The sequence below is a fragment of the Pan paniscus genome, chromosome 13, assembly GCF_029289425.2.
Source record: "Pan paniscus chromosome 13, NHGRI_mPanPan1-v2.0_pri, whole genome shotgun sequence".
In the NCBI taxonomy this organism is placed as follows: Eukaryota; Metazoa; Chordata; class Mammalia; order Primates; family Hominidae; genus Pan; species Pan paniscus.
This window is the reverse complement of record NC_073262.2, coordinates 3,986,919-4,011,923: the sequence shown is the minus strand read 5'-3', so window position 1 is coordinate 4,011,923 and position 25,005 is coordinate 3,986,919.

The following is a 25,005-nucleotide window of genomic DNA, read 5'->3' as shown; positions in this document are numbered from 1 at the left end:
CAGATTGCGGTGTAGATATTTCCATGTTTATATAGATGGTGGTGTAGGTATTACCATGTTTATACAGATAGCGGTGTAGATATTTCCATGTTTATACAGATCGTGGTGAAGATAATTCCATGTTTATACAGATCGCGGTGTAGATATTTCCATGTTTATACAGATCGCGGTGTAGATATTTCCATGTTTATACAGATAGCGGTGCAGATATTTCCATGTTTATGCAGATAGCGGTGTAGATATTTCCATGTTTGTAGAGATAGCGGTGTAGGTATTTCCATGTTTATAGACATAGCGGTGTAGATTTTTCCATGTTTATATAGATGGCGTTGTAGATATTTCCATGTTTATACCGATAGATGTGTTGGTATTTCCACGTTTATACAGATAGCGATGTAGATATTTCCATGTTTATGCAGCTCGCGGTGCAGATATTTATATCTTTATACAGATGGCATTGTAGATATTTCCTTATTCACACAGATGGCGGTGTAGATGTTTCCATGTTTATACTGAAGGCGGAGTAGTTAGTTCCATATTTATGGAGATGGCAGTGTAGATATTTTCATGTTTATAGAGATGGCGGTGTAGATATTTCCATGTTTATAGAGATAGCATTGTAGATATTTACATGTTTATACACATGGCTGTGTAGATATTTCCATGTGTATACAGATGGCATTGTAGATATTTCCATGTTTATGCAGATGACTGTAGAGGTATTTCCATGTTTTACCGATGGCTCTGCACATATTTCCATGTTTATAGAGATAGCGGTGTAGATATTTCCATGTTTGTACAGATGGCGTTGTTGATATTTCCATCTATACACAGATGACCGTGTAGATATTTCCATGTTTATACAGATGGTAGCGTAGATAGTTCCATGGACATGCAGATTGCGGTGTAGATATTTCCATGTTTATACAGATAGCGGTGTAGATATTTCCATGTTTTCACAGATGATGGTGTAGATATTTCCGTGTTTATACACATGGCGGAGTAGATACTTCCATCTTTATGGAGATGGCAGTGTAGATATTTTCATGTTTATAGAGATGGCGGTGTAGATATTTCCATATTTATAGAGATAGCGGTGTAGATATTTCCATCTTTCTACAGATGGCAGTGTAGATATTTCCATGTTTATACAGATGGCGGTGTAGATATTTCCATACTTATAGAGATGTCTGTGTAGATATTTCCATGTGTATACAGATGGTATTGTAGGTATTTCCATGTTTATACAGATGGTGGTGTACATATTTCCATGTTTATTCAGATGACTGTGTAGATATTTCCATGTTTTACAGATGGCAGTGTAGATATTTCAAGGTTTATAGAGATGGCGCTGTAGATATTTCCATGTTTATACAGATGGCGGTGTAGATATTTCCATGTTTATACAGATAGCGGTGTAGATATTTCCATGTTTTTACAGATATCGGTGTAGATATTTCCATGTTTACACAGATTGCGGTGTAGATATTACCATCTTTCTACAGATGGCATTGTAGATATTTCCATGTTTATTCAGATGGCGGTGTAGATATTTCCATGTTTATATAGATGGTGGTGTAGATATTACCATGTTTATACAGATAGTGGTGTAGATATTTCCATGTTTATACAGATACCGGTGTAGATATTTCCATGTTTATACAGACCGCAGTGTAGATATTTCCATGTATATAGAGATAGCAGTGTAGATATTTCCATGTTTGTACAGATGGCGGTGCAGATATTTCCATGTTTATACAGATGCCTATGCAGATATTTCCATATTTATACAGAGGGCTGTGTAGATATTTCTATGATTATACAGATGGCAGTGTAGATATTTCCATGTTCCGACACATGACTGTGTAGGCATTTCCATGTTTATACAGATGGCTTTGTAGATATTTCCATGTTTATATAGATAGCGATGCAGATATTTCCATGTTTATACAGATAGCGGTGTATATATTTCCATGTTTATACAGATCGTGGTGTAGATATTTCCATGTTTATACAGATACCGGTGTAGATATTTCCATGTTTATACAGACCTCAGTGTAGATATTTCCATGTATATAGAGATAGCAGTGTAGATATTTCCATGTTTGTACAGATTGCGGTGTTGATGTTTCCATCTATACACAGATTGCCGTGTTGGTATTTCCATGTGTATACAGATGGCATTGTAGATATTTCCATGTTTATACAGATGGTGATTTAGATATTTCCATGTTTACACAGATGACTGTATAGGTATTTCCATGTTTATACAGATGGCGGTGTAGATATTTCCATGTTTATAGACATAGCGGTGTAGATATTTCTATATTTATACAGATAACGGTGTAGAAATTTCCATGTTTATACAGATATCGATGTAAATATTTCCATGTTTATACAGATCACGGTGTAAATATTTCCATGTTTATAGAGATAGCAGTGTATATATTTCCATGTTTATACAGATAGCGGTGTAGTTATTTCCATGTTTATGCAGACTGCGGTGTAGGTATTTCCATGTTTACAGATAGCGGTGCAGATATTTCCATGTTTGTAGAGATGTCGGTGTTGATATTTCCATCTATACACAGATGACCGTGTAGATATTTCCATGTTTATACAGATGGCAGTGCAGATATTTCTGTGGATATGTAGATGGCGGTGTAGATATTTCCATGTATATACAGATAGCGGTGTAGATATTTCCATGTTTACATAGAGAGCGGTGTAGATATTTCCATGTTTGTACAGATGGCAGTGTAGATATTTCCATGTTTATAGAGATAGCGGTGTAGATAGTTTCATGTTTATACAGATTGCAGTGCAGATATGTCCATGTTTATACAGATTGCAATGGAGATATTTCCACGTTAATACACATAGCGGTGTAGATATTTCCATGTTTATACAGATAGCGGTGTAGATATTTACATGTTTGTACAGATGGCTGTGCCGATATTTCCATGTTTATTCAGAGTTCTCTGTAGATATTTCGAAGTTTATATAGATGACAGTGTAGATATTTCCAGGTTTATACAGTTGACTGTGTAGATATTTCCACGTTAATACAGATGGCGATGTAGATATTTCTATGTTTATAGAGATATCGGTGTAAATATTTCCACATTTATACAGATAGTGGTGTAGATATTTCCATGTTTTTACTGACGGCGGTGTAGGTATTTCCATCTTTATTCAGAGAGTGCTGTACATATTTCCATGTTTATACAGATCACTGTGTAGATATTTCCATGTTTATACAGATAGCGGTGTAGATATTTCCAGGTTTATACAGCTCGCGGTGTAGATATTTCCATCTTTATACAGATGGCAGTGTAGATATTTCCATGTTTATACAGATAGCGGTGTAGATATTTCCATGTATATCGAGATAGCGTTGTAGGGATTTCCATATTTATACAGATTGCGGTGTAGATATTTCCATCTTTATACAAATGGCTGTGTAGATATTTCCGTGTTTATAGAGATGGCAGTGAAGAGATTTCCATGTTTATACAGATAGTGGTGTAGGTTTTTCTATGTTTATACAGATGGCGGTGTAGATACATCCATGTTCCTGAAGATGGCGGTGGAGCTATTTTCATGTGTACAGAGATGGTGGTGTAGATATTTCCATGTTTTTACAGATGTCTGTGTAAATATTTCCAGGTTTATACAGATAGCGGTGTAGATATTTCTATGTTTATAGAGATGGCGGTCTAGTTATTTCTAAGTTTATAGAGATAGCGGTGTAAATATTTCCATGTTTATAGAGATGGTGGTGTAAGTATTTTCATGTTTATAGAGATAGCGGTGTAGATATTTACATGTTTATACAGATAGCATTGTTGGTATTTCCATGTTTATACAGATAGCGGTGTAGTTATTTCCATGTTTATACAGCTCGCGGTGTAGATATTTCCATCTTTATACAGATGGCAGTGTAGATATTTCTACGTTTATACAGATAGCGGTGAAGATATTTCCATGTCTATAGAGATAGCGGTGTAGTTATTTTCATATTTATACAGATTGCGGTGTAGATATTTCCATCTTTATACAGATGGCGGTGTAGATATTTCCATGTTTATACAGATGGCAGTGAAGATATTTCCATATTTATACAGATAGTGGTGTAGATATTTCCATGTTTATACAGATGGCGTTGTAGATACATCCATGTTTCTGAAGATGGCGGTGTAGATATTTTCATGTTTATAGAGATGGAGGTGTAGATATTTCCATGTATATAGAGATAGCAGTGTAGATATTTTCATGTTTATAGAGAAAACGGTGTAGTTATTTCCATGTTTATACAGATGGCAGTGTAGATATTTCCATGTTTATACAGATATTGGTGTAGATATTTCCATGTTTATAGAGATAGCGGTGCAGATCTTTCCATCTTTGCACAGATTACTGTGTAGATAATTCCATTTTCACACAGATAGCTGGATAGATATTTCCAAGTTTACACAGATAGCTGTGTACATATGTCCATGTTTGCACAGATAGCATTGTATATATTTCCATGTTTATACAGATAGCGGTGTAGATATTTCCATGTTTCTACAGATGGCGGTGGGTATATTTCCTTGTTTATACAGACAGCGTTGTAGATATTTCCATGTTTATACAGGTAGCGGTGTAGATATTTCCATCTTTACAGAGATAGCGGTGTAGATATTTCCATCTTTGCACAGATTGCTGTGTAGATATTTCCATGTTTACGCAGATAGCTGTGTAGATATTTCCAAGTTTACACAGATAGCTGTGTAGATATTTCCATGTTTACACACATAGCGTGGTAGATATTTCCATGTTTATACAGATTGCGGTGTAGATATGTCCATGATTATACAGACAGCGGTGTAGATATTTTCATGTTTATACATATAGCGGTGGAGATATTTCCATGTTTATAGTGACTGCGGTATAGATATTTCCATGTTTATACAGATAGCGGTGGAGATATTTCCATGTTTACAGAGATAGCGGTGCAGATATTTCCATCTTTGCACAGATTGTTGTGTAGATATTTCCATTTTTACACTGATAGCTGGGTAGATATTTCCAAGTTTACAAAGATAGCTGTGTAGATATTTCCATGTTTAAACAGATAGCATTGTGTATATTTCCATGTTTATACAGATAGCGTCATAGATATTTCCATGCTTATATAGATAGTGGTGTAGATATTTCCTTGTTTATACAAATAGCGGTGGAGATATTTCCCTTTTTATACAGATAGTGATGTAGATATTTCCATGTTTATACAGATAGCGGTGTAGATATTTCCATGTTTATAGAGATAGCGGTGTAGATATTTCCTTGTTTATACAGATGGCTGTGTAGATATTTCCATGTGTGTACAGAGGGCAGTGTATATATTTCCATGTTTATACAGATGGCAGTGTAGATATTTCCATATTTATACAGATAGCGGTGTAGATATTTCCATGTTTACAGAGATAGCAGTGTAGATATTTCCATCTTTGCACAGATTGCGGTGTAAGTATTGCCAAAATTACACCGATAGCGGTGTAGATATTTCCAAGTTTACACCGATAGCTGTGTAGTTATTTCCATGTTTACACTAATAGTTTTGTAGATATTTCAATGTTTATAGAGATAGCGGAGTAGTTATTTCCATGTTTATACAGACAGCGGTATAGATAATTCCATGTTTATACTGATAGTGGTGTTCGCATTTCCATGTTTATACAGACTGTCGTGGAGATATTTTCTTGTTTATACAGATCGTGGTGTAGATATTTCCATGTTTATACAGATAGCGGTGTAGATATTTCCATATTTAAACAGGTAGCGGTGTAGATGTTTCCATGTTTATACAGATCGTGGTGTAGATATTTCCATCTTTCCACAGGTGGCAGTGTAGATATTTCCATGTTTATAGAAATTGCAGTGTACATTTTTCCATGTATATACAGATATCGGTGTAGATATTTCCATGTTCATAAGAATGTCGTTGATGACATTTCCTTGTTTATAGAGATGGCGGTGTTGATATTTCTATGCTTACAGATAAAGCCGTGTAGATATTTCCATGTGTATAGAGATGGCGGTGTAGGTATTTCCATGTTTACAGAAATAGTGGTGAAGGTATTTCCATGTTCATACAGATAGCAGTGTAGATATTTCCATGTTTATACAGATAGCGGTGTTGTTATTTCCATGTTTATGCAGATATCGGTGTAGATATTTCCATGTTTATACAGATAGCTGTGTAGATATTTCCATGTTTACAGTGATAGCGGTGTAGTTATTTCCATCTTTGCAAAGATTGCGGTGTAGGTATTTCCATCTTTACACAGATAGCGGTGTAGATATTTCCAAGTTTACACAGATAGCTGTGTAGATATTTCCATGTTTACACAGATAGCATTGTAGATATTTCCATGTTCCTACACATGACTGTGTAGTTATTTCCATGTATATACAGATGGCTTTGTAGATATTTCCATGGTTATAGAGATAGCGGTGCAGATATTTCCATGTTTATACAGATGGCGCTGTATATATTTCCATGTTTATACAGATCGTGGTGTAGATATTTCCATGTTTATACAGATACCGGTGTAGATATTTCCATGTTTATACAGACCGCAGTGTAGATAATTCCATGTTTATAGTGATAGCAGTGTAGATATTTTCATGTTTGTACAGATGGCGGTGTTGATGTTTCCATCTATACACAGATTGCCGTGAAGGTATTTCCATGTGTATGCAGATGTCATTGTAGATATTTCCCTGTTTATACAGATGGTGGTGTAGATATTTCCATGTTTACACAGATGACTGTATAGGTATTTCCATGTTTATACAGATGGCGGTGTAGATATTTCCATGTTTATAGAGATAGCTGTGTAGATATTTCCATACTTATACAGATAACGGTGTAGAAATTTCCATGTTTATACAGATAGCGGTGTAAATATTTCCAGGTTTATACAGATCACGGTGTAGATATTTCCATGTTTATAGAGATAGCGGTGCAGATAATTCCATGTTTATACAGATAGCGGCGTAGATATTTCCATGCTGATACAGACCGCGGTGTTGATATTTCCATGTTTATACAGATAGCGGTGCAGATATTTCCATGTTTGTACAGATGGCGGTGTTGATATTTCCATCTATACACAGATGACTGTGTAGATATTTCCATGCTTATACAGATGGCGGCGCAGATATTTCCATGGATGTGTAGATGGCGGTGTAGGTATTTCCCTGTTTATAGAGATAGCGTTGTGGTTATTTCCATGTTTATATAGATAGCGGTGTAGGAATTTCCATGTATATACACATGGCTGTGAAGATGTTTCCATGTTTATACAGATGGCGGTGTAGATATTTCCATGTTTATACAGATAACTTTGTAAGTATTTCCATGTTTATACAGATGGCAGTGTAGATATTTCGATGTTTATAGAGATAGCAGTGGAGATATTTCCATCTTTATACAGATAGCGGTGTAGATATGTCCATGTTTATACTGATCGTGGTGTAGATATTTGCATGTTTATAGAGATGGCGGTGTAGATATTTCCATGTTCATAGAGATAGCGGTGTTGATTTTCTCATGTTTATAGAGATAGCGGAGAGGATATTTCCATGTTTATACAGATAGGGTTGAAGATATTTCCATGTTTATAGAGATGACGGTGTAGATATTTCCATGTTTATACAGATCACGGTATAGATATTTGCTTGTTTATACAAATAGCGGTGTAGTTATTGCCATGTTTATACAGATAGCGGTCTAGATATTTATATGTATATACAGATGGCTGTGAAGATATTTCCATGTTTATACAGATGGCTGTGTAGATATTTCCGTCTTTGTACAGATGACTTTGTACTTATTTCCATGTTTATAGAGATGGCGGTGTAGATATTTCCATGTTTATAGAGATAGCTGTGTAGATATTTCCATGTTTATACAGATAGCGGTGTAGATATTTCCACGTTTATACAGATCGCGGTGTAGATATTTCCATGTTTATACAGATCGCGGTGTAGATATTTCCATGTTTATACACATAGCGGAGTAGACATTTCCATGTTTACACAGATATCGGTGTAGATATTTCCATGTTTACACACATTGCGGTGTAGATATTTCCATCTTTCTACAGATGGCATTGTAGATATTTCCATGTTTATACAGATGGCGGTGTAGATATTTCCATGTTTATATAGATGGCGGTGTAGATATTTCCATGTTTATACAGACCGCAGTGTAGATATTTCCATGTTTATACAGATAGCGGTTTTGATATTTCCATGTTTATACAGATAGGGGTGTAGATATTTCCATGTTTATAGAGATAGCAGTGTAGGTATTTCCATGATTATAGTCATAGCGTTGTAGATATTTCCATGTTTATACCGATAGCGGTGTTGGTATTTCCACGTTTATAAAGATAGCGATGTAGATATTTCCATGTTTATACAGCTCGCGGTGCAGATACTTATATCTTTATACAGATGGCATTGTAGATATTTCCTTATTCACAGAGATATCGTTGTAGATGTTTCCATGTTTATACAGATGGCGGAGTAGTTACTTCCATGTTTATGGAGATGGCAGTGTAGATATTTTCATGTTTATAGAGATGGCGGTGTAGATATTTCCATGTTAATACAGATAGCAGTGTAGATATTTACATGTTTATACAGATGTCTGTGTAGATATTTCCATGTGTATACAGATGGCATTGTAGATATTTCCATGTTTATACAGATGGCGGCGTAGGTATTTCCATGGACATGCAGATGGCGGTGTAGATATTTCCATGTTTATAGAGATGGCGGTGTTGATATTTCCATCTATACGCAGATGGCCTTGTATATATTTCCATGTTTACACAGATGGCGGCGTAGATATTTCCATGGACATGCAGATGGCGGTGTAGATATTTCCATGTTTATACAGATAGCGGTGTAGATATTTCCATGTTTACACAGATGGTGGTGTAGATATTTCTGTGTTTATACACATGGCGGTGTAGATACTTCCATCTTAATGGAGATGGCAGTGTAGATATTTTCATGTTTATAGAGATGGCGGTGTAGATATTTCCATATTTATAGAGATAGTGGTGTAGATATTTCCATCTTTCTTCAGATGGCAGTGTGGATATTTCCATGTCCATACAGATGGCAGTGTAGATATTTCCATATTTATACAGACGTCTGTGTAGATATTTCCATGTGTATACAGATGGTATTGTAGGTATTTCCATGTTTATGCAGATGGTGGTGTAGATATTTCCATGTTTATTCAGATGACTATGTAGCTATTTCCATGTTTTTACAGATGGCAGTGTAGATATTTCAATGTTTATAGAGATGGCGCTGTAGATATTTCCATGTTTATACAGACAACGTTGGAGATATTTCCACGTTTATACAGAGAGCAGTGGAGATATTTCCATGTTTATACACATAGCGGTGTACATATTACCATGTTTATAGAGACAGCGGTGTAGGTATTTCCATGTTTATACAGATAGCGGTGCAGATATTTCCATGTTTATACAGATGCCTTTGCAGATATTTCCATATTTATACAGCTGGCTGTGAAGATATTTCTATGTTTATACAGATGGCAGTGTAGATATTTAAATGTTCCTACACATGACTGTGTAGGTATTTCCATGTTTATACAGATGTCTTTGTAGATATTTCCATGTTTATAGAGATAGCGGTGCAGATATTTCCATGTTTATACAGATACCGGTGTAGATATTTCCATGTCTATACAGAACGCAGTGCAGATATTTCCATGTTTATAGAGATAGCAGTGTAGATATTTCCATGTTTGTAAAGATGGCGGTGTTGATGTTTCCATCTATGCACAGATTGCCCTGTAGGTATTTCCATGTGTATACAGATGACATTGTAGATATTTCCATGTTTATACAGATGGTGGTGTAGATATTTCCATGTTTACACAGATGACTGTATACGTATTTCCATGTTTATACAGATGACAGTGTAGATATTTCCATGTTTATAGAGATAGCGGTGTATATATTTCCATATTTATACAGTTAACGGTGTAGAAATTTCCATGTTTATACAGATAGCGGTGTAAATATTTCCATGTTTATACAGATCACGGTGTATATATTTCCATGTTTATAGAGATAGCTGTGTAGATATTTCCGTGTTTATTCAGATAGCGGTGTAGATATTTCCATGTTTATACAGACCGCGGTGTAGATATTTCCATGTTTATACAGATAGCGGTGCAGATATTTCCATGTTTATACAGATGGCGGTGTTGATATTTCCATCTATATACAGATGACCGTGTATATAATTCCATGTTTATACAGATGGCGGTGCAGATATTACTATGGATATGTAGATGGTGGTGTAGATACTTCCATGTATATACAGATAGCGCTGTACTTATTTCCATGTTTATATAGAGAGCGGTGTAGATATTTCCATGTATGTACACATGGCTGTGTAGTTACATCCATGTTTATACAGATGGCGGTGTAGATATTTCCATGTTTATGCAGATAACTTTGTAAGTATTTCCATGTTTATACAGATTCGGTGTTGATAATACCATTTTTATAGGCATAGCGGTGCAAATATTTCCACATTTATACAGATAGCGGTGTAGTTATTAGCATGTTTATACAGATAGCGGTGTAGATATTCCCATGTATAAACAGATGTCTGTGTACATATTTCCATGTTTAAACAGAGGGCGGTGTAGATATTTCCTGGTTTATACAAATAGCGGTGTAGTTATTTCCATGTTTATACAGAGAGCGGTGTAGGTATTTCCATGTATATACAGATGGCTGTGTAGATATTTCCATGTTTATACAGATGGCTGGGTAGATATTTCCATGTTTATACAGATGACTTTGTGGGTATTTCCATGTTTATACAGATGGCGGTGTAGGAATTTCCATGTTTATAGAGATAGCTGTGTAGATATTTCCATGCTTATACAGATAGCGGTGTAGATATTTCCATGTTTATACAGATCGCGGTGTAGATAATTCCATGTTTATACAGACAGCAGTGGAGATATTTCCATGATTATACACATAGCGGTGTACATATTTCCATGTTTATAGAGACAGCGGTGTAGGTATATCCATGTTTATACATATAGCGGTGCAGATATTTCCATGTTTATACAGTTGCCAATGCAGTCATTTCCATATTTATACAGAGGGCTGTGTAGACAATTCCATGTTTATACAGATGGCAGTGTAGATATTTCCATGTTCCTACACATGACTGTGTAGGTATTTCCATGTTTATACAGATGGCTTTGTAGATATTTCCATGTTTATAGAGATAGCGGTGTAGATATTTCCATGTTTATAGAGATATCGGTGTAGATATTTCCATATTTATACAGATAACGTTGTAGAAATTTCCATGTTTATACAGATAGCGGTGTAAGTATTTCCATGTTTATACAGATCACGGTGTAGATATTTCCATGTTTATAGAGATAGCGGTGTAGATATTTCCAAGTTTATATAGATAGCGGTGTAGATATTTCCATGTTTGTAAAGATGGCGGTGTTGATGTTTCCATCTATACACAGATGACTGTGTAGATATTTCCATGTTTATACAGATGGCGGCGCAGATATTTCCATGTGTATACAGATGGCATTGTAGATATTTCCATGTTTATACAGATGACTGTAGAGTTATTTACATGTTTTACTGATGGCTCTGCACATATTTCCATGTTTATAGAGATAGCGGTGTAGATATTTCCATGTTTGTACAGATGGCGTCGTTGATATTTCCATCTATACACAGATGGCCGTGTAGATATTTCCATGTTTATACAGATGGCAGCGTAGATATTTCCATGGACATGCAGATGGCGGTGTAGATATTTCCATGTTTATACAGATAGCGGTGTAGATATTTCCATGTTTTCACAGATGGTGGTGTAGATATTTCCGTGTTTATACACATGGTGGAGTAGATACTTCCATCTTTATGGAGATGGCAGTGTAGATATTTTCATGTTTATAGAGATGGCGGTGTAGATATTTCCATCTTTATAGAGATAGCGGTGTAGATATTTCCATCTTTCTACAGATGGCAGTGTAGATATTTCCATGTTTATACAGATGGCGGTGTAGGTATTTCCATACTTATAGAGATGTCTGTGTAGATATTTCCATGTGTACACAGAAGGTATTGTAGGTATTTCCATGTTTATACAGATGGTGGTGTATTTATTTCCATGTTTATTCAGATGACTGTGTATATATTTCCATGTTTTTACAGATGGCATTGTAGATATTTCAATGTTTATAGAGATGGCGCTGTAGATATTTCCATGTTTATACAGATCACGGTGTAGATATTTGCATGTTTATACAGATAGCGGTGTAGATATTTCCATGTTTTTACAGATATCAGTGTAGATATTTCTATGTTTACACAGATTGCGGTGTAGATATTTCCATCTTTCTACAGATGGCATTGTAGATATTTCCATGTTTATACAGATGGCGGTGTAGATATTTCCATACTGATACAGATGTCTGTGTAGGTATTTCCATGTGTATACTGATGGTATTGTAGGTATATCCATGTTTATACAGATGGTGGTGTATTTATTTCCATGTTTATTCAGATGACTGTGTATATATTTCCATGTTTTTACAGATGGCATTATTGATATTTCAATGTTTATAGAGATGGCGCTGTAGATATTTCCATGTTTATACAGATCGCGGTGTAGATATTTCCAGGTTTATACAGATAGCGGTGTAGATATTTCCATGTTTATATAGATAGCGGTGAAAGTATTTCCATGTTTATAGACATAGCGGTGTAGATATTTCCATGTTTATATAGATGGCGTTGTAGATATTTCCATGTTTATACCGATAGATGTGTTGGTATTTCCACGTTTATACAGATAGCAATGTAGATATTTCCATGTTTATACAGCTCGCGGTGCAGATATTTATACCTTTATACAGATGGCATTGTAGATATTTCCTTATTCACACATTTGGCGGTGTAGATATTTCCATGTTTATAGAGATGGCGGAGTAGTTAGTTCCATGTTTATGGAGATGGCAATGTGGATATTTTCATATTTATAGAGATGGCGGTGTAGATATTTCCATGTTTATAGAGATAGCAGTGTAGATATTTACATGTTTACACAGATGGCTGTGTAGATAATTCCATGTGTATACAGATGGCATTGTACATATTTCCATGTTTATACAGATGACTGTAGAGGTATTTCCATGTTTTACCGATGGCTCTGCACATATTTCCATGTTTATAGAGATAGCGGTGTAGATATTTCCATGTTTGTACAGATGGCGTTGTTGATATTTCCATCTATACACAGATGGCCGTGTAGATATTTCCATGTTTATACAGATGGCAGCGTAGATATTTCCATGGACCTGCAGATGGCGGTGTAGATATTTCCATGTTTATACAGATAGCGGTGTCTATATTTCCATGTATTCACAGATGGTGGTGTAGATATTTCCGTGTTTAAACACATGGCAGAGTAGATACTGCCATCTTTATGGAGATGGCAGTGTAGATATTTTCATGTTTATAGAGATGGCTGTGTAGATATTTCCATATTTATAGAGATAGCGGTGTAGATATTTCCATCTTACTACAGATGGCAGTGTAGATATTTCCATGTTTATACAGATGGCGGTGTAGATATTTCCATAGTTATAGAGAGGTCTGTGTAGATATTTCCATGTGTATACAGATGGTATTGTAGGTATTTCCATGTTTATACAGATGGTGGTGTAGATATTTCCATGTTTATTCAGATGACTGTGTAGATATTTCCATGTTTTTACAGATGGCAGTGTAGATATTTCAATGTTTATAGAGATGGCGCGGTAGATATTTCTATGTTTATACAGATCGCGGTGTAGATATTTCCATCTTTATACAGATAGCGGTGTAGATATTTCCATGTTTTTACAGATATCGGTGTAGATATTTCCATGTTGACACAAATTGCGGTGTAGATATTTCCATCTTTCTACAGATGGCATTGTAGATATTTCCATGTTTATGCAGATGGCGGTGTAGATATTTCCATGTTTATATAGATGGTGGTGTAGATATTACCATGTTTATACAGATAGCGGTGTAGATATTTCCATGTTTACACAGATCGTGGTGAAGATATTTCCATGTTTATACAGATCGCGGTGTTGATATTTCCATGTTTATACAGATCGCGGTGTAGATGTTTCCATGTTTATACAGATAGCGGTGTAGATATTTCCATGTTTATACAGATAGCGGTGTACATATTTCCATGTTTATAGAGATAGCGGTTTAGGTATTTCCATGTTTATAGACATAGCGGTGTAGATATTTCCATGTTTATATAGATGGCGTTGTAGATTTTTCCATGTTTATACCGATAGATGTGTTGGTATTTCCACGTTTATACAGATAGCGTTGTAGATATTTCCATGTTTGTACAGCTCGCGGTGCATATATTTATATCTTTATAGAGATGGCATTGTAGATATTTCCTTATTCACACAGATGGCGGTGTAGAGGTTTCCATGTTTATACAGATGGCGGAGTAGTTAGTTCCATGTTGATGGATATGGCAGTGTAGATATTTTCATGTTTATAGAGATAGCAGTGTAGATATTTACATGTTTATACAGATGGCTGTGTAGATAATTCCATGTGTATACAGATGGCATTGTAGATATTTCCATGTTTGTACAGATGACTGTAGAGGTATTTCCATGTATTACCGATGGCTCTGCACATATTTCCATGATTATAGAGATAGCGGTGTAGATATTTCCAGGTTTGCACAGATGGCGTTGTTGATATTTCCATCTATACACAGATGGCCGTGTAGATATTTCCATGTTTATGCAGATGGCAGCGTAGATATTTCCATGGACCTGCAGATGGCGGTGTAGATATTTCCATGTTTATACAGATAGCGGTGTAGAGATTTCCATGTTTTCACACATGGTGGTGTAGATATTTCCGTGTTTATACACATGGCGGAGTAGATACTTCCATCTTTATGGAGATGGCAGTGTAGATATTTTCATGTTTATAGAGATGGCGGTGTAGATATTTCCATATTTATAGGGATAACGGTGAAGATATTTCCATCTTTCTACAGATGGCAGTGTAGATATTTCCATGTTTATACAGATGGCGGTGTAGATATTTCCATACTTATAGAGATGTCTGTGTAGATATTTCCATGTGTATACAGATGGTATTGTAGGTATTTCCATGTTTATACAGATGGTGGTGTAGATACTTCCATGTTTATTCAGATGACTGTGTAGATATTTCCATGTTTTACAGATGGCAGTGTAGATATTTCAATGTTTATTGAGATGGCGCTGTAGATATTTCCATGTTTATACAGATCGCGGTGTAGATATTTCCATGTTTACACAGATTGCGGTGTAGATATTTCCATCTTTCTACAGATGGCATTGTAGATATTTCAATGTTTATGCAGATGGCGGTGTAGATATTTCCATGTTTATATAGATGGTGGTGTAGATATTACCATGTTTATACAGAAAGCGGTGTAGATATTTCCATGTTTATTCAGATCGTGGTGAAGATATTTCCATGTTTATACAGATCGCGGTGTAGATATTTCCATGTTTATACAGATCGCGGTGTAGATATTTCCATGTTTATACAGATAGCGGTGCAGATATTTCCATGTTTATGCAGATAGCGGTGTAGATATTTCCATGTTTATACACATGGCTGTGTAGATATTTCCATGTGTATACAGATGGCATTGTAGATATTTCCATGTTTATGCAGATGACTGTAGAGGTATTTCCATGTTTTACCGATGGCTCTGCACATATTTCCATGTTTATAGAGATAGCGGTGTAGATATTTCCATGTTTGTACAGATGGCGTTGTTGATATTTCCATCTATACACAGATGGCCGTGTAGATATTTCCATGTTTATACAGATGGCAGCGTAGATATTTCCATGGACATGCAGATGGCGGTGTAGATATTTCCATGTTTATACAGATAGCGGTGTAGATATTTCCATGTTTTCAGAGATGATGGTGTAGATATTTCCGTGTTTATACACATGGCGGAGTAGATACTTCCATCTTTATGGAGATGGCAGTGTAGATATTTTCATGTTTATAGAGATGGCGGTGTAGATATTTCCATATTTATAGAGATAGCGGTGTAGATATTTCCATCTTTCTACAGATGGCAGTGTAGATATTTCCATGTTTATACAGATGGCGGTGTAGATATTTCCATGTTTGTACAGATGGCGTCGTTGATATTTCCATCTATACACAGATGGCCGTGTAGATATTTCCATGTTTATACAGATAGCGGTGTAAGTATTTCCATGTTTATACAGATCACGGTGTAGATATTTCCATGTTTATAGAGATAGCGGTGTAGATATTTCCAAGTTTATACAGATAGCGGTGTAGATATTTCCATGTTTGTAAAGATGCCGGTGTTGATGTTTCCATCTATACACAGATGACTGTGTAGATATTTCCATGTTTATACAGATGGCGGCGCAGATATTTCTATGGATATGTAGATGGCGGTGTAGATATTTCCATGTTTACATAGAGAGCGGTGTAGATATTTCCATGTATGTACTTATGGCTGTGTAGATATTTCCATGTTTATACAGTTGGCGGTGTAGATATTTCCATGTTTATACATACAACTTTGTAAGTATTTCCATGTTTATACAGATGGCGGTGTAGATATTTCGATGTTTATAGAGATAGCAGTGGAGGTATTTCCATGTTTATACAAATAGCGGTGTAGTTATTTCCATGTTTATATAGATAGCGGTGTAGATATTTCTATGTATATACACATGGCAGTGTAGATATTTCCATGTTTATAAAGATGGTGGTGCAGATATTTCCATGTTTATACAGATAACGGTGTAGATATTTCCATGTTTTCACAGATGGTGGTGTAGATATTTCTGTGCTTATACACATGGCGGAGTAGATACTTCCATCTTTATGGAGATGGCAGTGTAAATATTTTCATGTTTATAGAGATGGCGGTGTAGATATTTCAATATTTATAGAGATAGCGGTGTAGATATTTTCATGTGTATACAGATGGTTTTGTAGGTATTTCCATGTTTATACAGATGGTGGTGTAGATATTTCCATGTTTATTCAGATGACTGTGTAGATATTTCCATGTTTTTACAGATGGCAGTATAGATATTTCAATGTTTATAGAGATGGCGCTGTAGATATTTCCATGTTTATACAGATCGCGGTGTAGATATTTCCATATTTATACAGATAGCGGTGTAGATATTTCCATGATTTTACAGATATCGATGTAGATATTTCCATGTTTACACAGATTGCGGTGTAGATATTTCCAGCTTTCTACAGATGGCATTGTAGATATTTCCATGTTTATGCAGATGGCGGTGTAGATATATCCATGTTTATAGACATAGCGGTGTAGATATTTCCATGTTAATACCGATAGATGTGTTGGTATTTCCACGTTTATACAGATAGCAATGTAGATATTTCCATGTTTATACAGCTCGCGGTGCAGATATTTATATCTTTATACAGATGGCATTGTAGATATTTCCTTATTCACGCAGATGGCGGTGTAGATGTTTCCATGTTTATACAGATGGCGGAGTAGTTAGTTCCATGTTTATGGAGATGGCAGTGTAGATATTTTCAAGTTTATAGAGATGGCGGTGTAGATATTTCCATGTTTATAGAGATAGCAGTGTAGATATTTACATGTTTATACAGATGGATGTGTAGATATTTCCATGTGTATACAGATGGCATTGTAGATATTTCCATGTTGATACAGATGACTGTAGAGGTATTTCCATTTTTTACCGATGACTCTGCAGATATTTCCATGTTTATACAGATAGCGGTGTAGATATTTCCATGTTTGTACAGATGGCATTGTTGATATTTCCATCTGTACACAGAAGGCCGTGTGGATATTTCCATGTTCATACAGATGGCAGCGTAGATATTTCCATGGACCTGCAGGTGGCGGTGTAGATATTTCCATGTTTATACAGATAGCGGTGTAGATATTTCCATGTTTTCACTGATGGTGGTGTAGATATTTCCGTGTTTATACACATGGCGGAGTAGATACTTCCCTCTTTATGGAGATGGCAGTGTAGATATTTTCATGTTTATAGAAATGGTGGTGTAGATATTTCCATATTTATAGAGATAGCACTGTAGATATTTCCATCTTTCTACAGATGGCAGTGTAGATATTTCCATGTTTATACAGATGGCGGTGTAGATATTTCCATACTGATACAGATGTCTGTGTAGATATTTCCATGTGTGTACAGATGGTATTGTAGGTATTTCCATGTTTATACAGATGGTGGTGTATTTATTTCCATGTTTATTCAGATGACTGTGTATATATTTCCATGTTTTTACAGATGGCATTGTAGATATTTCAATGTTTATAGAGATGGCGCTGTAGATATTTCCATGATTATACAGATCGCGGTGTAGATATTTCCATGTTTATACAGATAGCGGTGTAGATATTTCCATGTTTATAGAGAGAGCGTTGTAAGTATTTCCATGTTTATAGACATAGCGGTGTAGATATTTCCATGTTTATATAGATGGCGTTGCAGATATTTCCATGTTTATACCGATAGATGTGTTGGTATTTCCACGTTTATACAGATAGCAATGTAGATATTTCCATGTTTATACAGCTCGCGGTGCAGATATTTATACCTTTATTCAGATGGCATTGTAGATATTTCCTTATTCACACAGATGGCGGTGTAGATGTTTCCATGTTTATAGAGATGGCGGAGCAGTTAGTTCCATGTTTTTACAGATATCGGTGTAGATATTTCCATGTTTACACAGATTGCGGTGTAGATATTTCCATCTTTCTACAGATGGCATTGTAGATATTTCCATGTTTATGCAGATGGCGGTGTAGATATTTCCATGTTTATATAGATGTTTGTGTAGGTATTACCATGTTTATACAGATAGCGGTGTAGATATTTCCATGTTTATACAGATCGTGGTGAAGATACTTCCATGTTTATACAGATCGCGGTGTAGAAATTTCCATGTTTATACAGATAGCGGTGTAGATATTTCCATGTCTTTACAGATAGCGGTGTAGATATTTCCATGTTTATACAGATAGCGGTGTAGATATTTCCATGTTTTTAGAGATAGCGGTGTAGGTATTTCCATGTTTATAGACATAGCGGTGTAGATATTTCCATGTTTATATAGATGGCTTTGTAGATATTTCCATGTTTATATAGATGGCTTTGTAGATATTTCCATGTTTATACCGATAGATGTGTTGGTATTTCCACGTTTATACAGATAGCGATGTAGATATGTCCATGTTTATACAGCTCGCGGTGCAGATATTTATATCTTTATACAGATGGCATTGTAGATATTTCCTTATTCACACAGATGGCGGTGTAGAGGTTTCCATGTTTATACAGATGGCGGAGTAGTTAGTTCCATGTTTATGGAGATGGCAGTGTAGATATTTTCATGTTTATAGAGATGGCGCTGTAGATATTTCCATGTTTATACAGATTGCGGTGTAGATATTTCCATGTTTATACAGATAGCGGTGTAGATATTTCCATGTTTTTACAGATATCGGTGTAGATATTTCCATGTTTACACAGATTGCGGTGTAGATATTTCCATCTTTCTACAGATGGCATTGTAGATATTTCCATGTTTATGCAGATGGCGGTGTAGATATTTCCATGTTTATATAGATGGTGGTGTAGATATTACCATGTTTATACAGTTAGTGGTGTAGATATTTCCATGTTATACAGATCGTGGTGAAGATATTTCCATGTTTATACAGATCGCGGTGTAGATATTTCCATGTTTATACAGATCGCGGTGTAGATATTTCCATGTTTATACAGATAGCGGTGTAGATATTTCCATGTTTATACAGATAGCGGTGTAGAAATTTCCATGTTTTTAGAGATAGCGGTGTAGGTATTTCCATGTTTATAGACATAGCGGTGTAGATATTTCCATGTTTAGATAGATGGCGTTGTAGATATTTCCATGTTTATACCGATAGATGTGTTGGTATTTACACGTTTATACAGATAGCGATGTAGACATTTCCATGTTTATACAGCTCGTGGTGCAGATATTTATACCTTTATACAGATGGCATTGTAGATATTTCCTTATTCACACAGATGGCGGTGTAGATGTTTCCATGTTTATACAGATGGCGGAGTACTAAGTTCCATGTTTATGGAGATGGCAGTGTAGATATTTTCATGTTTATAGAGATGGCGGTGTAGATATTTCCATGTTTATAGAGATAGCAGTGTAGATATTCACATGTTTATACAGATGGCTGTGTAGATATTTCCATGTGTATACAGATGGCATTGTAGATATTTCCATGTTTATACAGATGACTGTAGAGTTATTTACATGTTTTACTGATGGCTCTGCACATATTTCCATGTTTATAGAGATAGCGGTGTAGATATTTCCATGTTTGTACAGATGGCGTCGTTGATATTTCCATCTATACACAGATGGCCGTGTAGATATTTCCATGTTTATACAGATGGCAGCGTAGATATTTCCATGGACATGCAGATGGCGGTGTAGATATTTCCATGTTTATACAGATAGCGGTGTAGATATTTCCATGTTTTCACAGATGGTGGTGTAGATATTTCCGTGTTTATACACATGGTGGAGTAGATACTTCCATCTTTATGGAGATGGCAGTGTAGATATTTTCATGTTTATAGAGATGGCGGTGTAGATATTTCCATCTTTATAGAGATAGCGGTGTAGATATTTCCATCTTTCTACAGATGGCAGTGTAGATATTTCCATGTTTATACAGATGGCGGTGTAGGTATTTCCATACTTATAGAGATGTCTGTGTAGATATTTCCATGTGTACACAGAAGGTATTGTAGGTATTTCCATGTTTATACAGATGGTGGTGTATTTATTTCCATGTTTATTCAGATGACTGTGTATATATTTCCATGTTTTTACAGATGGCATTGTAGATATTTCAATGTTTATAGAGATGGCGCTGTAGATATTTCCATGTTTATACAGATCACGGTGTAGATATTTGCATGTTTATACAGATAGCGGTGTAGATATTTCCATGTTTTTACAGATATCAGTGTAGATATTTCTATGTTACACAGATTGCGGTGTAGATATTTCCATCTTTCTACAGATGGCATTGTAGATATTTCCATGTTTATACAGATGGCGGTGTAGATATTTCCATACTGATACAGATGTCTGTGTAGGTATTTCCATGTGTATACTGATGGTATTGTAGGTATATCCATGTTTATACAGATGGTGGTGTATTTATTTCCATGTTTATTCAGATGACTGTGTATATATTTCCATGTTTTTACAGATGGCATTATAGATATTTCAATGTTTATAGAGATGGCGCTGTAGATATTTCCATGTTTATACAGATCGCGGTGTAGATATTTCCAGGTTTATACAGATAGCGGTGTAGATATTTCCATGTTTATATAGATAGCGGTGAAAGTATTTCCATGTTTATAGACATAGCGGTGTAGATATTTCCATGTTTATATAGATGGCGTTGTAGATATTTCCATGTTTATACCGATAGATGTGTTGGTATTTCCACGTTTATACAGATAGCAATGTAGATATTTCCATGTTTATACAGCTCGCGGTGCAGATATTTATACCTTTATACAGATGGCATTGTAGATATTTCCTTATTCACACATTTGGCGGTGTAGATGTTTCCATGTTTATAGAGATGGCGGAGTAGTTAGTTCCATGTTTATGGAGATGGCAATGTGGATATTTTCATGTTTATAGAGATGGCGGTGTAGATATTTCCATGTTTATAGAGATAGCAGTGTAGATATTTACATGTTTACACAGATGGCTGTGTAGATAATTCCATGTGTATACAGATGGCATTGTACATATTTCCATGTTTATACAGATGACTGTAGAGGTATTTCCATGTTTTACCGATGGCTCTGCACATATTTCCATGTTTATAGAGATAGCGGTGTAGATATTTCCATGTTTGTACAGATGGCGTTGTTGATATTTCCATCTATACACAGATGGCCGTGTAGATATTTCCATGTTTATACAGATGGCAGCGTAGATATTTCCATGGACCTGCAGATGGCGGTGTAGATATTTCCATGTTTATACAGATAGCGGTGTCTATATTTCCATGTATTCACAGATGGTGGTGTAGATATTTCCGTGTTTAAACACATGGCAGAGTAGATACTGCCATCTTTATGGAGATGGCAGTGTAGATATTTTCATGTTTATAGAGATGGCGGTGTAGATATTTCCATATTTATAGAGATAGCGGTGTAGATATTTCCATCTTACTACAGATGGCAGTGTAGATATTTCCATGTTTATACAGATGGCGGTGTAGATATTTCCATAGTTATAGAGAGGTCTGTGTAGATATTTCCATGTGTATACAGATGGTATTGTAGGTATTTCCATGTTTATACAGATGGTGGTGTAGATATTTCCATGTTTATTCAGATGACTGTGTAGATATTTCCATGTTTTTACAGATGGCAGTGTAGATATTTCAATGTTTATAGAGATGGCGCGGTAGATATTTCTATGTTTATACAGATCGCGGTGTAGATATTTCCATCTTTATACAGATAGCGGTGAAGATATTTCCATGTTTTTACAGATATCGGTGTAGATATTTCCATGTTGACACAAATTGCGGTGTAGATATTTCCATCTTTCTACAGATGGCATTGTAGATATTTCCATGTTTATGCAGATGGCGGTGTAGATATTTCCATGTTTATATAGATGGTGGTGTAGATATTACCATGTTTATACAGATAGCGGTGTAGATATTTCCATGTTTACACAGATCGTGGTGAAGATATTTCCATGTTTATACAGATCGCGGTGTTGATATTTCCATGTTTATACAGATCGCGGTGTAGATGTTTCCATGTTTATACAGATAGCGGTGTAGATATTTCCATGTTTATACAGATAGCGGTGTACATATTTCCATGTTTATAGAGATAGCGGTTTAGGTATTTCCATGTTTATAGACATAGCGGTGTAGATATTTCCATGTTTATATAGATGGCGTTGTAGATTTTTCCATGTTTATACCGATAGATGTGTTGGTATTTCCACGTTTATACAGATAGCGTTGTAGATATTTCCATGTTTGTACAGCTCGCGGTGCATATATTTATATCTTTATAGAGATGGCATTGTAGATATTTCCTTATTCACACAGATGGCGGTGTAGAGGTTTCCATGTTTATACAGATGGCGGAGTAGTTAGTTCCATGTTGATGGAGATGGCAGTGTAGATATTTTCATGTTTATAGAGATAGCAGTGTAGATATTTACATGTTTATACAGATGGCTGTGTAGATAATTCCATGTGTATACAGATGGCATTGTAGATATTTCCATGTTTGTACAGATGACTGTAGAGGTATTTCCATGTATTACCGATGGCTCTGCACATATTTCCATGATTATAGAGATAGCGGTGTAGATATTTCCAGGTTTGCACAGATGGCGTTGTTGATATTTCCATCTATACACAGATGGCCGTGTAGATATTTCCATGTTTATGCAGATGGCAGCGTAGATATTTCCATGGACCTGCAGATGTCGGTGTAGATATTTCCATGTTTATACAGATAGCGGTGTAGAGATTTCCATGTTTTCACACATGGTGGTGTAGATATTTCCGTGTTTATACACATGGCGGAGTAGATACTTATATCTTTATGGAGATGGCAGTGTAGATATTTTCATGTTTATAGAGATGGCGGTGTAGATATTTCCATATTTATAGGGATAACGGTGAAGATATTTCCATCTTTCTACAGATGGCAGTGTAGATATTTCCATGTTTATACAGATGGCGGTGTAGATATTTCCATACTTATAGAGATGTCTGTGTAGATATTTCCATGTGTATACAGATGGTATTGTAGGTATTTCCATGTTTATACAGATGGTGGTGTAGATATTTCCATGTTTATTCAGATGACTGTGTAGATATTTCCATGTTTTACAGATGGCAGTGTAGATATTTCAATGTTTATTGAGATGGCGCTGTAGATATTTCCATGTTTATACAGATCGCGGTGTAGATATTTCCATGTTTACACAGATTGCGGTGTAGATATTTCCATCTTTCTACAGATGGCATTGTAGATATTTCAATGTTTATGCAGATGGCGGTGTAGATATTTCCATGTTTATATAGATGGTGGTGTAGATATTACCATGTTTATACAGAAAGCGGTGTAGATATTTCCATGTTTATTCAGATCGTGGTGAAGATATTTCCATGTTTATACAGATCGCGGTGTAGATATTTCCATGTTTATACAGATCGCGGTGTAGATATTTCCATGTTTATACAGATAGCGGTGCAGATATTTCCATGTTTATGCAGATAGCGGTGTAGATATTTCCATGTTTGTAGAGATAGCGGTGTAGGTATTTCCATGTTTATAGACATAGCGGTGTAGATATTTCCATGTTTATATAGATGGCGTTGTAGATATTTCCATGTTTACACCGATAGATGTGTTGGTATTTCCACGTTTATACGGATAGCGATGTAGATATTTCCATGTTTATGCAGCTCGCGGTGCAGATATTTATATCTTTATACAGATGGCATTGTAGATATTTCCTTATTCACACAGATGGCGGTGTAGATGTTTCCATGTTTATACAGAAGGCGGAGTAGTTAGTTCCATGTTTATGGAGATGGCAGTGTAGATATTTTCATGTTTATAGAGATGGCGGTGTAGATATTTCCATGTTTATAGAGATAGCAGTGTAGATATTTACATGTTTA